The sequence below is a fragment of the Meles meles genome, chromosome X (assembly GCF_922984935.1).
Source record: "Meles meles chromosome X, mMelMel3.1 paternal haplotype, whole genome shotgun sequence".
NCBI classification, from domain to species: Eukaryota; Metazoa; Chordata; class Mammalia; order Carnivora; family Mustelidae; genus Meles; species Meles meles.
In genome coordinates, this window is record NC_060087.1 from 94,317,888 (window position 1) to 94,334,889 (window position 17,002).

Genomic DNA, 17,002 nt, shown 5'->3' on the forward strand with positions numbered 1-17,002 from the left:
CCATATAATATAAATAGACATATCTGTCACTTTTGAAGTTATCAAGTATGGAAAACAAGTTAGCAAATTAATTATCCTTTGTTTACTTTCCAAATGAGCCAATTGTTTCCTTCATTAGCTAACACTTTGGTTTTTTATTCAGGACCTTAATAAATGAAGACATTTCCCTCTTTTAGTTCTAAATCACCTTTCACTGGACACCAAGGGGCCAAATTGAGACAATTCCTTCTTACAAAAATAAGGCCTAAAGTTTGATAAATAAACTAAAATTTGGTTCTTAAAATTGTAGTGTAAGCAGGATTCTATATAGATATGCTGACTGTTTTTTCCTGCTGTGGACATTTTGCTTTGACTAATATATTTAGAAGATGAAGATCAACACCTGTTCCTCTAGTGGTTCTCTTTTGTACAGTGACCTTTGCCTCACCCATATAAATACACACATGGTGATTAAGCTGTCAGATATCATAGAGGACTTTTTCAGGGGTGAGGACAATGAATCACTCCTGGAATTTCTCACTTATGGTCCCCCAGATGTCTGCCATCTACCTTGCCAGCTATTTCTTTGCCCACTCTTTTATTAAGCCAGAGTCTCCAAATGGGCCACTAATATTGTGGTATTTGAGGATTCTCTATCACGTATAGGCTTAGACTAGATGATCTCTTACTAAGAGCCCTCCCAATTCTGGCATTTTATGGGCTCATATTTCACTGCCAGTTTCCATGATTGAGGGCAGATATCACATGACATTAAGTTTGTGCTTAGGAAAGTATCAATGCTCATGTTTATTGCTACAACAGGACTTAACACAGAGCTATTTATCAGTAGAGAACTCACAGTGCCCCAGAGCTTTTCCAATTGGTGGAAGAAAAGGGAAGGAAGCTAACATTTACTGAGTTATCACATAACATGTATTGTCTCAGTTAAAACTTACTACTTATTGGGATGCCTGGGTGGCTCAGTGGGTTAAATCCTCTGCCTTCGGCTCAGGCCTTGATCCCAGGGTCCTGGGATCGAACCCCGCATTAGGCTCTCTGCTCAGTAGGGAGCCTGCTTTCCCCTCTCTCTCTGCTTGCCTCTCTACATACTTGTGATCTCTGTCAGTCAAATAAATAAATTAAATCTTTAAAAAAACAAAAAAACCTTACTACTTATCAAGAAGATGCTATTTCTCCCTTTTATAAGAAAATGAGATTGATAGAATGAAGATGACTTCCTTGATATTGCTTATCTAGTAAGCAGTGGAGGTGAGATTTAAATCAAAGTCTTTCTGGTTTCCAAGTTCTTCCACAGCTCATGCTACCCATCTATCCATCCATCAATTTATTTCTCATAATATAGTTAGTGAGCACCTACTATGTGTCAGGTAGGCACTGTGGATACAATGGGGAATAGCATAGGCAAGATCCTTTCTCTCTATCAGGTTTTTTTTTTTACAGTATTAAATTTTCTTGAATATGGTAGACCACAGGACAATAAGCATGGCTACAGTAAGATTGAAACAGTTGACTTGATTGTAAAGATCCTGGAGAGCAGAAGGCAAGATCTGGTTAACATTGGTCAGGAGAAGAACTAATTCTCTGACCTGTTCATCCTCTTGTTAGGACTCCCAAAATACCCCATCACATTTTGACCAAAACTAACATCCAAGTGTTATGGGAGGAGCTTAACCCTTCTCACGTGTTCATGCCTTTAAGAAAAACTTAATTGTGGTATAATATACATACCATAAAATTTACCCATTTTAAATATATAACCCAATGATTTTTAGTATATTTCCAGGGTTGCACAACTATCACCACAAACCAGTTTCATAACACCTCCATCACCTCTGAAAGAAACCATATAAACATTATCAGTCACTCTCTGTTCCTGTTGTTTTTCCCTTTGTTCTCCAGCCCCAGGAAACTGTTCATCTATTGTCTGTCTCTATGGATTTGCCTATTCTGGACCTTTTACATAAATAGAATCATGCAATATGCTTTGTGACTAGCTAGTTTTACTTAGCATAATGATTTCAACATTTATCCACACTGCAGCATATATCAGTACTTCATTCTGTTTTATGGCCAAATAAAATTCCACTGTCTGAGTGACCACATTTTATCTATCCATTCATCAGCTGATAGACATGGGGTTATTTCCACCTATTGTGAATAATGCTGTTGTGAACATTTGTGTACCAGTTTTTGTTGGGAGAGTATTTTAATTTGCAGTTTTGAGTATATGTTTAGGAGAGGAATTGCTTGATTCTATGTTAATTTATGCTGAAAATATTAATGAACATCAGACTCCTTTTCCAGGGGCTCCACCATTTTACATTCCCATCCACCATGTATGAAGGTTCGAGTTCCTCCACATTCTCACCATTTCATAAGCCCATTTCAAGTAGCCTTTATAGCACTTTAAGAACAACAATGGCATTAGTAGCCAACACCTACTTTGTGTCAGAAATGCTTCCGAGCACTTTACATAAATGAACTTACTGATGCTTCATAGGAAATCTATGACATAGGAACTCTTATTTCAGATGAATAAATTGAGACCCAGAGAAGATAAGTAAATTGCCTAAGTTCACACAATTAAAAAGTGTCAGAGCCAAGACTTGAATCCAGGAATTTTGACCCCAAATTTGTACTCTTGACACAGAGACAACAGGCCTCTTTAGTAACAGATAATGGGTCACATTCTAAGGGTTTTATACCCATTTTCTCACTTCGTCTCATAAAATGCCAATGAATTAGGTACTATTTTTTCACCTTCTATCCTGTAGGTGAAGAGACTAAGCCATAGAGAGGTTAAGTACTTACTCAAGGTCATATGGCTCATATTTGTGAAACAAAGATGCAAATCCAGATCAAGCATGCTTTGCACCTTTGTACTTTGGAACAGGGCTGAAGCTCAAGCAACTTTAGTGGTAAATGTGGAAAGGAAAACAATACTTATAAGTAGTCTGCACACTTAGAGATAAAAGCTGCAGGAAACAGAATCACCTTGACCCTACTGAATTCTCAGCGATGCTGGCAAATATTTGCAATTAAAAAGTAAAATTAGCTGAGAGGTTTAGGTGGAACTCAGTGATATGAGGGGGTGGGCTTTTTTTGGTAGATAAGTAGAACATTGTCCAAATAGGAATGCATTTCCACTGGATTGTCATCAGCTGTCACTGGTGTCAAAGCAGAAGGAATGGTTCACTTTGAAAATGGTTTCCAATTACACTATTGTTTTAAAAAACTAACAGTTACAGGGGTTCCTGGCTGGCTCAGTTGGTCAAGCATCTGACTCTTGATTTGGCTCAGGTCATGATCTCAGGGTCCTGAGACTGAGCCCTGCACTGGGCTCCATGCCCTGCCGAGTCTTCTTGGGATTCTTTCTCTCTCCCACACCCTCTGCCCCTCCCCCTCCAAAAAACATTTAAAAAATCAACAGTTACATTTGATATTTTGTATTTTTCAGGTAAAAAATAAATGAAAGACTCCTTGGATAATGTGCTTGCTTCAACAAATGAAACGGTGAGAATGGATTTAAAAAAAAATTGGGAAATACTTTACAACTACGGCTGTAGACTGGAACTTCAAATCTTAACATTGAATTTTGCTTTATCAAATTAACAAAGTCTATGTGGTGGTTAAGATTATAGGCTATCATCTTTTGGGGTTCATTCTGGACCTTGCCACTTGTTAGCTTTTTTTTTTTTTAAAGATTTTATTTATTCATTTGACAGAGAGAGAGACAGATCACAGGTAGGCAGGGAGGCAGACAGAGAGAGGAGGAAGCAGGCTCTCCGAGGAGCAGAGAGCCAGATGCGGGGCTCGATCCCAGGACCCTGGGATCATGACCTGAGCTGAAGGCAGAGGCTTTAACCCACTGAGCCACCCAGGTGCCCCTGTATCATGATTTTTATTATTACTACAGCTACTACTAGACAAGCAGCAAGCACTTATTTAGATCTTACTATATGCCAGAAACAGTTTTAAGCATTTTATACATATTCACCCATTACAATCCTCCGTACAAGTCTATGTGCTAGGTATTATGATGCCCATTTTACAAATGGCGAAACTGAGATAGATAAATTAAGTAACTTGATTAAAGCTAAGCCACTTGTTAGCTTGACCGCAGCTCAGTTGTGGATTGGTAATTTCCATGTTTTGTTTTGTTTTTTGTTATGATGGAGAAAACAACTTGAGCGGCAGCTTCTTTCATGAGGGGCAATCCTTAGGAAAAGAGATGTCATACAGCCCGATCACATGCCGTGGGATGTGCCTAGGATTCGAATGGCAGAATTTTCAAGAAAGAGCTGCCCAAGGGACTCTCAGGTATTGCCTGCAACCATTATAAGTCCATGCCGACCTTTTGAGTGTCAGGAAGACCTTCCTCTGCCCTTCAAGGTCCTTCTAGATGGACTAAGAATCAAATAGATATGAGACAGATTGACAGGAGGACATCAGATTTAATGGTGTACTTATAGGGAATCCACACAGACAGGAAAGTCCAAAGACTGTGAGGCAACAGGAAGCTCTATGTGAGCTAAGAGAGGGGTAAGGATCTGAGGATACAAAAGGGAGGAGGGTGAAAGGAGTCTCTGTTAATAGCTCTCTTCCTAGCATAGACATTCCTTTCTAATATGAATTTGAGGACCAGGAAAAGAGGTTTTCCTGCACACGCTGGATTTTGATTACTTTTATTTATTTTTTTTTATTTGTTTATTTACAGCATAACAGTGTTCATTGTTTTGGCATCACACCCAGTGCTCCATGCAGTACGTGCCCTCCCTATTACCCACCACCTGGTTCCTCAACCTCCCACCCCCCCCCCCACCCCCTGCCACCCCTTCATAACCCTCTGGTTGTTTTTCAGAGTCCATAGTCTCTCATGGTTCATCTCCCCTTCCAGTTTCCCTCAACTCCCTCTCCTCTCCATCTCCCCATGTCCTCCATGTTATTTGTTATGCTCCACAAATAAGTGAGACCATATGATACTTGACTCTCTCTGCTTGACTTATTTCGCTCAGCATAATTTCTTCCAGTCCCGTCCATGTTGCTACAAAAGTTGGGTATTCGTCCTTTCTGATGGAGGCATAATACTCCATTGTGTATATGGACCACATCTTCCTTATCCATTCATCCGTTGAAGGGCATCTTGGTTCTTACCACAGTTTGGCGACCGTAGCCATTGCTGCAATAAACATTGGGGTACAAATGGCCCTTCTTTTCACTACATCTGTATCTTTGGGGTAAATACCCAGCAGTGCAATTGCAGGGTCATAGGGAAGCTCTATTTTTAATTTCTTCAGGAATCTCCACACTGTTCTCCAAAGTGGCTGCACTAACTTGCATTCCCACCAACAGTGTAAGAGGGTTCCCCTTTCTCCACATCCTCTCCAACACACGTTGTTTCCTGTCTTGCTAATTTTGGCCATTCTAACTGGTGTCAGGTGGTATCTCAATGTGGTTTTAATTTGAATCTCCCTGATGGCTAGTGATGATGAACATTTTTTCATGTGTCTGATAGCCATTTGTATGTCTTCATTGGAGAAGTGTCTGTTCATATCTTCTGCCCATTTTTTGATATGATTATCTGTTTTGTGTGTGTTGAGTTTGAGAAGTTCTTTATAGATCCTGGATATCAACCTTTTGTCTGTACTGTCATTTGCAAATATCTTCTCCCATTCCGTGGGTTGCCTCTTTGTTTTGTTGACTGTTTCCTTTGCTGTGCAGAAGCTTTTGATCTTGATGAAGTCCCAAAAGTTCATTTTTGCTTTTGTTTCCTTGGCCTTTGGAGACATATCTTGAAAGAAGTTGCTGTGGCTGATATCGAAGAGGTTACTGCCTATGTTCTCCTCTAGGATTCTGATAGATTCCTGTCTCACGTTGAGGTCTTTTATCCATTTCGAGTTTATCTTTGCGTACGGTGTAAGAGAATGGTCGAGTTTCATTCTTCTACATATCGCTGTCCAGTTTTCCGAGCACCATTTATTGAAGAGACTGTCTTTTTTCCATTGAATACTTTTTCCTGTTTTGTCGAAGATTATTTGACCATAGAGTTGAGGGTCCATATCTGGGCTCTCCACTCTGTTCCACTGGTCTATGTGTCTGTTTTTATGCCAGTACCACGCTGTCTTGGTGATCACAGCTTTGTAGTAAAGCTTGAAATCGGGTAACGTGATGCCGCCAGTTTTGTTTTTGTTTTTCAACATTTCCTTAGCAATTCGGGGTCTCTTCTGGCTCCATACAAATTTTAGGATTATTTGCTCCAGCTCTTTGAAAAATATCAGTGGAATTTTGATCGGAATGGCATTAAAAGTATAGATTGCTCTAGGCAGTATAGACATTTTAACAATGTTTATTCTTCCAATCCAAGAGCATGGAACAGTCTTCCATCTTTTTGTGTCTTCTTCAATTTCTTTCATGAGTGTTCTGTAGTTCCTCGAGTACAGGTCCTTTACTTCTTTGGTTAGGTTTATGCCCAGGTATCTTATGGTTCTTGGTGCTATAGTAAATGGAATCGATTCTCTAATTTCCCTTTCTGTATTTTCATTGTTGGTGTATAAGAAAGCCACTGATTTCTGTACATTGACTTTGTATCCTGCCACGTTACTGAATTGCTGTATGAGTTCTAGTAGTTTGGGGGTGGAGTCTTTGGGGTTTTCCATATAAAGAATCATGTCATCTGCGAAGAGAGAGAGTTTGACTTCTTCCTTGCCAATTTGGATACCTTTTATTTCTCTTTGTTGTCTGATTGCCGTTGCTAGAACTTCTAATACTATGTTGAACAAGAGTGGTGAGAGTGGGCATCCTTGTCGTGTTCCTGATCTCAACGGGAAGGCTGCAAGCTTTTTCCCATTGAGGATGATATTTGCTGTGGGTCTTTCATAGATAGATTTTATGAAGTTTAGGAATATTCCCTCTATCCCTATACTCTGAAGCGTTTTCATCAGGAACGGATGCTGGATTTTGTCAAATGCTTTTTCTGCATCAATTGAGAGGACCATGTGGTTCTTCTCTCTTCTCTTATTGATGTGTTCTATCACACTGATTGATTTGCGAATGTTGAACCAACCTTGCAACCCAGGGATGAATCCCACCTGGTCATGGTGGATAATCTTTTTAATGTGCTGCTGGATCCTGTTTGCTAGGATCTTGTTGAGAATCTTTGCCTCCATATTCATCAGTGATATTGGTCTGAAATTCTCCTTTTTGGTAGGGTCTTTGCCTGGTTTGGGGATCAGGGTAATGCTGGCTTCATAAAAAGAGTCTGGAAGTTTTCCTTCTGCTTCAATTTTTTGGAACAGCTTCAGGAGAATTGGTGTTATTTCTTCTTTGAAAGTTTGGTAGAATTCCCCAGGGAATCCGTCAGGTCCTGGGCTCTTGTTTTTTGGGAGGTTTTTGATCACTGCTTCAATCTCATTACTAGATATCGGTCTATTCAGGTTGTCAATTTCTTCCTGGTTCGATTTTGGGAGTTTGTAGTTTTCCAGGAATGCATCCATTTCATCTAGGTTGCTTAGCTTATTGGCATATAACTGTTGGTAATAATTTCTGATGATTGTTTCTATTTCCTTGGTGTTAGTTGTGATCTCTCCCTTTTCATTCATAATTTTATTAATTTGGGCTTTCTCTCTTTTCTTTTGGATTCGTGTGGCCAATGGTTTATCGATCTTATTGATTCTTTCAAAAAACCAGCTTCTAGTTTCATTGATACGTTCTACTGTATCTCTCGTTTCTACCTCATTGATCTCTGCTCTAATCTTGATTATTTCCCTTCTTGCATGTGGAGTTGGTTTGATTTGTTGTTGATTCTCCAGTTCTTTAAGGTGTAGAGACAGCTGGTGTATTCTGGATTTTTCAATGTTTTTGAGGGAGGCTTGGATGGCTATGTATTTCCCCCTTAGAACCGCCTTTGCTGTATCCCATAGGTTTTAGACCGAGGTGTCTTCATTCTCATTGGTTTCCATGAATTGTTTAAGTTCGTCTTTGATCTCCTGGTTGATCCAAGCATTCTTAAGCAAGGTGGTCTTTAGCTTCCAGGTGTTTGAGTTCCTTCTGAACTTTTCCTTGTGATTGAGCTCCAGTTTCAAAGCATTGTGATCGGAGAATATGCAGGGAATAATGTCAATCTTTTGGTATCGGTTGAGTCCTGCTTTGTGACCCAGTATGTGGTCTATTCTGGAGAAGGTTCCATGTGCACTTGAGAAGAATGAATATTCTGTTGTTTTAGGGTGGAATGTTCTGTATACGTCGATGAGGTCCATCTGGTCCAATGTTTCATTCAATGCTCTTATTTCTTTATTAATTTTCTGCTTCGATGATCTGTCTATTTCTGAGAGAGGCGTATTAAGATCTCCTACTATTATTGTATTCGTATCAATATGACTCTTTATCTTGATTAATAGTTTTCTTATGTAATTGGGTGCTCCCATATTGGGGGCATAGATATTCACAATTGTTAGATCGTCTTGGCGGATAGTCCCTTTAAGAATTATGTAGTGTCCTTCTGTATCTCTGACTACAGTCTTTAGTTTAAAATCTAATTTATCTGATATGAGAATCGCTACTCCGGCCTTCTTTTGAGGCCCATTGGCATGAAAGATGCTTCTCCATCCCTTCACTTTCAGTCTGGGTGTATCCTTAGGTTCAAAATGGGTCTCTTGTAGACAACATATGGATGGGTCCTGTCGTTTTATCCAATCTGCAACCCTGTGTCGTTTTATGGGCGCATTTAGGCCATTCACATTGAGAGTGATTATTGAGAGATAGGTTTTTATTGACATCGTGTTGCCTTTGAAGTCTTTCTGTCTATAGATTGTTTCTGTATTTCTGTTCAATGATATTCTTAGGATTTTTCCTCTCTTATAGGACCCCCCTTAATATTTCCTGCAGTGTCGGCTTGGTGGTTGCATAGTCTTTTAAGCCTTGCCGGTCTTGGAAACTCTTTATCTCTCCATCCATTTTAAATGTCAGTCTTGCTGGATAGAGTATTCTTGGTTGCATGTTCTTCTCATTTAGTACTCTGAATATATTTTGCCAGCCCTTCCTGGCTTTCCAGGTCTCTGTGGAAAGGTCTGACGTTATTCTAATGGGCTTTCCTCTGTATGTAAGAAGCTTCTTTGTCCTAGCTGCTTTTAAGAGGGTCTCTCTTGAAACAAAATTCCCCATTCTAACGATAAGGTGCCGTGAGGACTTTCGAGAATCTAAAATCTTGGGAGGAAATCTTTCTGCCTCTAGTACATGAACGTTGTTTCCATTCATGAGATTGAGAAAATTTTCATAGACAACTTCTTCCACTATATCTTCTAGACTTCTTTCTTTTTCTTCCCCTTCAGGGATTCCAATAATTCTGACGTTGGAACGTTTCATGGCATCGTTTATTTCCCTGATTCTGTTTTCGTGGCTTCTGAGCTGTTTGTTCCAGGCTTCCTCCTGATCCTTTCTCTCTATCTGTTTGTCCTCCAGATAACTAATTCTATCTTCTGTCTCAGTTACCCTAGCTTTTAGAGAATTTAGATTGGATTGGAACTCATTGAGAGCATTTTGAACATCATCCCTGGTGGCTTTCAGTTCTGCCCTAACATTGTGAACATCATCCCTTGTGGCTTTCAGTTCTGCCCTAATCAATTCTGTTTGGTCATCCATGGCTTTCTCCAACCTAGCTATTGCCTGGATAATTGTTAGTCTGAATTCCTTTTCTGACATATTGTCTATGTCGATAGCCATTAGCTCTGTTGCAGAAGGTCCATCCTCTGTATTTTTCTTCTGTTGGGTATTCCTCCTCCTAGTCATTTTGGTAAGAGATGACTAAACAGATGCAGCTGGACTTATCAATTGTGGTGCAGTCAATGTGCACCCTGGAACGCTTCTGTGCAATCAGGATTCCCCACCCAAATGAGAGAAAAACGAGAAGAAAAAGAAATAGAGAAGAAGAAAGAAAAAAAAAAGGGGAAAGAAAAAAGGAAAAAAAAAGAGAGAGAGAGATAGGAAAAAAAGGGAAGATAAAAGAGAAGGCTCAGCCCAAATGGGCCACAAGGTAAGATTTGTGGAGTATACAAACAAAAACAGACAGACAAAAAGAGTGATAAAAGTATATGACAAGAGGAAAAAAAATGTATATATAAGCAAAAAAAAAGGGAAGAACCTCATCAGAAAGAACCCCAAGTATAAGGTTTATATATTATCAGGACAAACACAAATTCACAGAAACACTGACAGAAGGAAAAATTGGGAGAATGGTTATAGATTCTCAGTGTGGGTGAGGAAGGTTATTTTGATTCTTCCTGAAGGTATCTTGATGTTTTTGTTAAGGGACTCAACTTTCCTAAGTTACAGGGGGATTAGAAACTGGTTTGCCTATAGGGGTAGCATTGATTGGGGAAAGGGGATTACCTTGAAGTTTAACTCTATATGTATAGTAGAAAATAAAAATTAAAAAAGAATAAACTAGACTAAACTAAGTTAAAATTAAAAAAGAATTAAAAAAATAGAAAAACAAAAGAAAAACACGGGTGTATGTATCAAAAAGTTCAGGTTAGAAGGTTATTAAAGAATTTGATGTACTGGACATCTCGGTGTGATGGTAAATAGGTTAAAAAATTATCTGTATGTATAAAAAAAAAAGAACCAGAACATTGGTAAAGAGTTAAAAATAAAAGTTGTATTTATGAAGTAGTGGTGATTGTTCTCTTGTAGTCTTTTTTTTTTTTTTTCTTCCTTCCTGGTTGGTTTTCTGGGGGAGGGGCCTGCCACGTGGGTTTTCAGACAATGATGTTCCCTGAGTTAGGTCCTCCTGCTCCCCTCAAGGGGGTGAGCTCTTTTTTTTTTCAGGAAACTGTTTTTTTCAGCCTTTTGTTCTCTGGGGGTTTTTATGTTCTTTCATATGCTTTCTCTCGCCTTGACAGCTTTTGATGGTTTTTGGAGGTTTAGAGGAGAGCAAACAGCACCCCGACCTCCCTCTCAGAGAGAAGCCTCAGACTGTTTTGCAAAAGCTGCTGGCAGAGTCGGTTCTGAGTCACTTTCCCTGGGGATGCAGGAGCTCCTCGTTGTACCCAAAACCAGGGCAGCGGTGGCTGTCTAGGCAGTTCCAGACCGCCGGAGAGGTTCGGAGCAGAGATCGCACACTGAGATTTTCCCGCTGTCCCGGGCTGGGAATGTCTGGTTTTACGGCTGCCAGAGCTCCAGGCTAGCGCCTATGAGCACCTATCCCAAGGGAGGGTGTGGGACGCGCGCGTTTCAGGATTGCCGTCTGGCCAGGCTCCCAGCCCCTCACGGGAGCCAGACCCCACTCGTTCTCGGGCGCGCTGGCGTTCAGGTGCACTGGCTGCTCAGGGACGGAGACCTGATTTCTCCGCCGCACTCTCTCTGGCTCCGCACCAGGGGAGGCTGTCCTGGGTCCGGGGACTTAGGTCCCTGACCCTAACTGCCCAGGTTCCCACTATTACCCCCCGCGATCCTTTGCTGTTTGTTTTTTGAGTGCTTTCAACCAGACTCCAAGTTAATGCTGGTCCCCAGACGCAGAGCACTCTCGTGTTGGGGTGTTACTTTCCGATCGGTCACCTCTGGTGGCTCCCTCCCCCTTTTGTTTATCTTCCGATATCAGTGGGACGTTCCCAGTCTGCTTTACCTGCCACTGGCGTCTTCTGCTCCTGTAGAGATCCAGACGTGTATAATTCTGATCTCAGGCTGATTTCATGGGTGGTCGGAGTTCTTTGGTAGGTAATCAGCTCACTTTAGGGTACAGGTTGAAATGGTGCCTCCTCCTACTTCCCCGCCATCTTGACTCCCCCTGATTTTGATTACTTTTAACTCAAAATAGTGTTCATGTTGGAGTGGCCCATCTTGGGGTAACCTGTCTTCAGCTCCTCCTACACAAGAAACCAAAAGTACATGTCCTTTTTGTATTTTGTATCATAAGCAATCTTTCTTTTTCTTGTTTTGTCTTTGTAATTTTCTGGTTTTTTAAAAGATCTTATTTGTTTATTTGTCAGAGAGAGAGCACAAGCAGGAGGAGAAGCAGGCTCTCCACTGATCCAGGACCCCAATGTGGGACTGGATCCCAGGACCCCAGAATCATGACCTGAGCAGAAAGCAGATGCTTAACTGACTGAACCACACAAGCATCCTTCTTTGTAATTTTCTAAAATTTATATATGATTTTAAAACTTGAAACTCATATTTATAATGTTAAAAGTGCTTCACATTGGTGTATGTGCTCAGGGATTGTCCACAATGCCATCACATGTAACAGGAATCATTGGTTTAAGCCATGCCTCCTTTCCCATAGCCATCCCTCTCATTCAGTTCATTACAGTCACTACCATGTTCCAGGGAATGTGCAAACTTACATGCCCTTCTGTGAAAAGAGAAGCTCTACAGATATGATGAAATAAGTCTGTGGTTCATTGTGAATTAGATTCGTCCATCCATCCATCCATCCATTCATTGAACAAATATTCATTGAGCATCCATTATGTCCCAGCAATGCCCTAGTTTCTACATGTACTAATAGTGAGCTGGAGCTTACATTCCAGTGGAGAGAGAGGCAATAAATGAATAATATAAAGCCAGGCAGTGATAAGTGCTATGAAGAAAACAGAGCCGGGTATGGGATGCTTCTTTATTTTTTTTTTAAGATTTTATTTATTTATTTGTTTGACAGACAGAGATTACAAGTAGGCAGAGAGGCAGGCAGAGAGAGAGAGGGAAGCAGGCTCCCTGCTGAGCAAAGAGCCCAACGCGGAGCTCGATCCCAGGGTCCTGGGATCATGACCTGAGCGGAAGTCAGAGGCCTTAACCCACTGAGCCACCCAGGCACTCCGGGATGCTTCTTTAGATGGGTGGTTGGGGAAGGGTATTCTCAGTGTTGCTGCGTGGACTGAGGAGACCCCAAGCTCTGGGGCCTCAAACCAGCCTGTCCTAAAGATATTGCTGAAGGTTCTTGGTCTTGTCAGGAGAAAGAATTCAAGGATAGACACAACAGAGTGGATGAGTAACCCAAGAGGGTAAATTTATTAAATTGAAAGTATACTCTGGAGAAGTGAGAGCAGGAGAGAAAGCTGTATGCCCTGGGGATGGGTTTCTCTCTTTTACTGACAGTTGTTAACTAGGGAGTGAAATATTCATTCCTTGGGGTGGAGATTTCTTGGAAGCAGGCTTTCCCATCTTTTCTTCCTTATTTGGTTAAGGTTTCCCCATCATGGCATCCTCCATCTTGGTTTGCTTCAGCTTCTTGTGGAATGTTGTCTAAAGAGGCCTCTGACTTTCCTGATACCTGGCCATGACTTCCTCTTTGCTGACCTCCAGGTATTCTATTACAACCTAACTAACTGCTTACTCTAACACCAGAAGTTGACATATAAGCAGGTAACTGAATGGAAGAGACTAGAGCATGATCAGAGCCAATCCTAGGGCTGAAATGTGTTTTAAATTGTTATCTAGTGTCTATTTCCAGAATTTGTTATGACTCATGGCAGAAAGGTTCCCCTGACTCCAGAAGAAGAGATGACCAGATTTAGGCAAGTGACAGGAAGCTTTTCACAGTCTGTACCAGAATCTAAGCATCAGAACATTACTCAGACCACAGTTAACAGATGAGAATTCAGAATGCCCATACCAGGATGGCCTGAGCCAGGAACAAAAAATCAGCATTAGAACTCAACTCCTTTGGCTCTCAGGCTTTCTGCATCTGTGATGGGAACCTCCTCTACTCTTCCTTCGTACCCTCACCCCACCCACCCAGTGCAGTGATAGAAGTGTCTGGAGGAGCTCCAGGTTACACAGAACAACATTTTAAAACCATCTAGACTAGAGACATTTAAAAGCCTGCTCCAGGAAAGTTGCCAGGGCATTGAAGGAACATCTAAAGGAGAGGATGGGAGGAGCAAAGCAGAAGGCCATTTCTGCTCTTGAGAGCCAAGGCACAAGCCAATGGTGGGGAGAAAGGGAGAGAAACTAGGTAAAACCAGGGAGGATAGTACCAAGATAGAACTAACTTTGAGCAAACAAGGATGTCAACAGTGGCTGTGTTTGTAACCTCCCATCTTTCCTTTTGGTACCCCCTTTGTTTCTGGTACCCCTGATTTAGCTTCCACCCAGATGTTTAATTTTTTCTTAATCAATGGCCTACTAATCTCATCAGACAGAGTAACTTAAAACATCTCTAAGCACTGCATTGTAAACTGAGTTTCCCAGAGTCCTAGGGTTCTGAGATGGTACTTTGGGGGCCACTGTAGAAGATGAGTAGGGAAGGCTGAGCAGGTGGGCTTTGGGCTCCCGGGTTTTGCTAAACAGATAAATTCTATTCCTATCTGTTATACACACTGGCTTCTATGAAAAGGTCTAGCTTCTTTATTTTTTAAAAATTTATTTATTTATTTTAGAGAGAGACAGAGAGAGAGCGAGAGCATGAGAGTGAGGGCAGGGAGCGGCAGAGGGAGAAGGGGAGTGAAACTTCAGCAGCTCCTCACTGAGCTCCCAGCTTGACCCTGAGATCACAACCTGAGCTGAAATCAAGAGTTGATGCTTAACCAACTGAGCCACCCAGGGCCCTGGCTCAGCTTCTTAGAAAAAAAAAAACAACACAACACAAAAATAAAACTAAAACTGTCACATTAAGGCGTCACTCCTTCTGAGAGGAAATGGAGTGTAAGAGCTACAAGTTAGGATCTGGGATGAGGCAGCCTGCATATAATTCCAACTTCATCACAGCAGTGGCCTTGGGCAGATGGCTACGAATTCTCTGAATTTGAGATTTCAGCAATTTTCAAATACAAGAAAATCCTCGTTGCCTCCTAAGGCTGTCATGAGGATCAAATTCAGTGGTAGTATATGAAGGGCTTTGTACTATGCCTGCCATATAAAAGGGACAAGGTTAATGTTAATGTTAGTTCTTCCTAGCTACATTTATTAAGGTCTTCTAGAACGTTGCTACTCAAAGTGTGGTCCAGTGCTTGCTTCAGCAGCATGTGTACTAAAACTGGACTGATACAGAGAGGATCAGCACAGCTCCTGTGTAAGGATGACATTCAAATTCGTGAAGTATTCCATATGTTAAAAAAAACCTCAAAAAAAAATAAAGTGTGTGTGGTCCATAGACCAACACCACCAGCATTCTCTGGGAGCATGTTAGAAATGCAGAATCTCAGGCCCAGCTACAGACCAACATCATCAGAATCTGTACCTTCACGACATTCACAGGTGATTCCTATCCACATGACAGTTTGAGAAACACTGCTTTGGAAGACACGCCAGACTAAAAGAATTGATCTTTAATAGTGGTATTCTAGAAGCTGTTTGCGAGGTGCTGGATGTGTTTCCTGGTACCCCTTGTGTGGAAAACTTGTTCATCTGTCAAGGCACAGCTCAAGCATTTCCTCAGTGCAGCTTGCCTGACCCACCTATCCCACCACCCACGCCCTCCTGGAACTGAACACTTCTCCCTTTGTCCTCTTCTTGACTCCAAACTGATTCTATCTCATAGTGCCAAAACACATACAGCAGAGTTGGAATGCATACCCAGCAACTCAGATGTGCAAAAATGTTCTCTAGAACTGAGCTAAACTACCCCCAGGAGCTTCCCATCCTGCTGGGTGGGGTGGGTTGGGGGGAGGAAGTGCAGACACACAATTCATTGTGTCAGTTGAAAGAATCTGCCTCTGGATGAATGCTGAGTCTTGCATATTTTAACTTCATTTTTCCTCCTCTTATAAAACTCACGGTGTCTGGGAGCAGTGGGACTGAGGAGAATAGAGCCTGGATCCACGCTCATTCTTGTGTGCTCAGTCTTTTTTGCTACAGAGTGGCTCGTCTGGAACACCCCTGTGCTCATATGTCTACTGAAGTGCAGTGGGTCCCTTCTGGTCTTTTAGGGACTTCATTGGTTGTACCTCTTGTTAAATCCAGAGTCCTAGCTGTTTGCTCCCCTTTGGTTTTGTAACCTCTTCCTTCCCAACATGGGTCGCTGGTGGTCCACGAGGCCTCTCGGCTCCTTCAAAAATCTTGGAAGTTCTACATGCCACATGCAGGCTCTGAACAAACAGAAGTGGTACATCAGGCCCATGAACTGAGAGACCTCCCTCTCCTGTGGCTGTCCTCCCATCAGGAGGCCAGATTGTTCCAGCACCAAGGGAAATGCATGTCTTCTCCGAGGGGATCCACATCTTTCCAGTTTGCTCTGGCTGAGGAACACCATGCCCAGCCCTGCCCCCACCGCTCACTGCTTTGGTGGTTTCTAACAGGTCCTTCTGGTATCTGCCCACTTGCTTCTCTCCTTGCCTACCTTAACAGTTCTATATCTCTTCATTTCCCAGGCAGGTGGAAATGTCCCTTGCATCCCAGGCTGCATTCTCTTTACTCACTGTGGCTTATAACAGAACCCCATGCTTCGTTTTGAATATGTAAAGGGTGCTGCTGGTATTTGAAACTTCTTTTCTTCCCTGTAGAAACCTCACCCTCAAGATAATTATCAATCAGAGCTTCTCCACCATTTTGTGACCCGGCAACCCTCATTAGCTGTCTGATGGCCCCTTATGGACCCCTTCTCAGAAGTATATGCTTCAGTAGATAAAATGAACTACAAAGGATTCCAATGAAAGCCAACCATACTGCAACACAGTTACAAAAATATATTTTTAAAAGATTTTATTTACTTATTTGACAGACAGTGATCACAAGTTGGCAGAGAGGCAGGTGGAGGGAGAGGGGGAAGCAGGCTTCCCGCTGAGCAGAGAGCCTGACATGGGGCTCGATCCCAGGACCCTGAAACCATGACCTGAGCCAAAGGCAGAGGCTTAAGCCACTGAGCCACCCAGGCATCCTTACAAAAATATATTTTTTTAATCATGACAGAATAGTACCGGTGTCTCTTTGTTAATGGCTTAAATGATAAGGTCTTGCGGCAGATCAAGTAACTACCACAATTTCAAACTAATCATGAGGGTAAATAATGTTTGGAGAGAACTGTGGCAGTATTATTGTGACAGGAAAGTGTCTGTGATAGCTACTGCTAGCC

At 41.7% G+C, this 17,002-nt stretch overlaps 1 non-coding gene across 1 annotated transcript; it reads left to right on the forward strand.

The window, feature by feature from the left end:
• The first annotated feature begins 14,938 nt into the window (after positions 1-14,938).
• Positions 14,939-15,045, forward strand: LOC123935671. The gene has a single exon (XR_006816958.1). It is a non-coding gene; the product is annotated as a U6 spliceosomal RNA (small nuclear RNA).
• Positions 15,046-17,002: the final 1,957 nt, after the last annotated feature.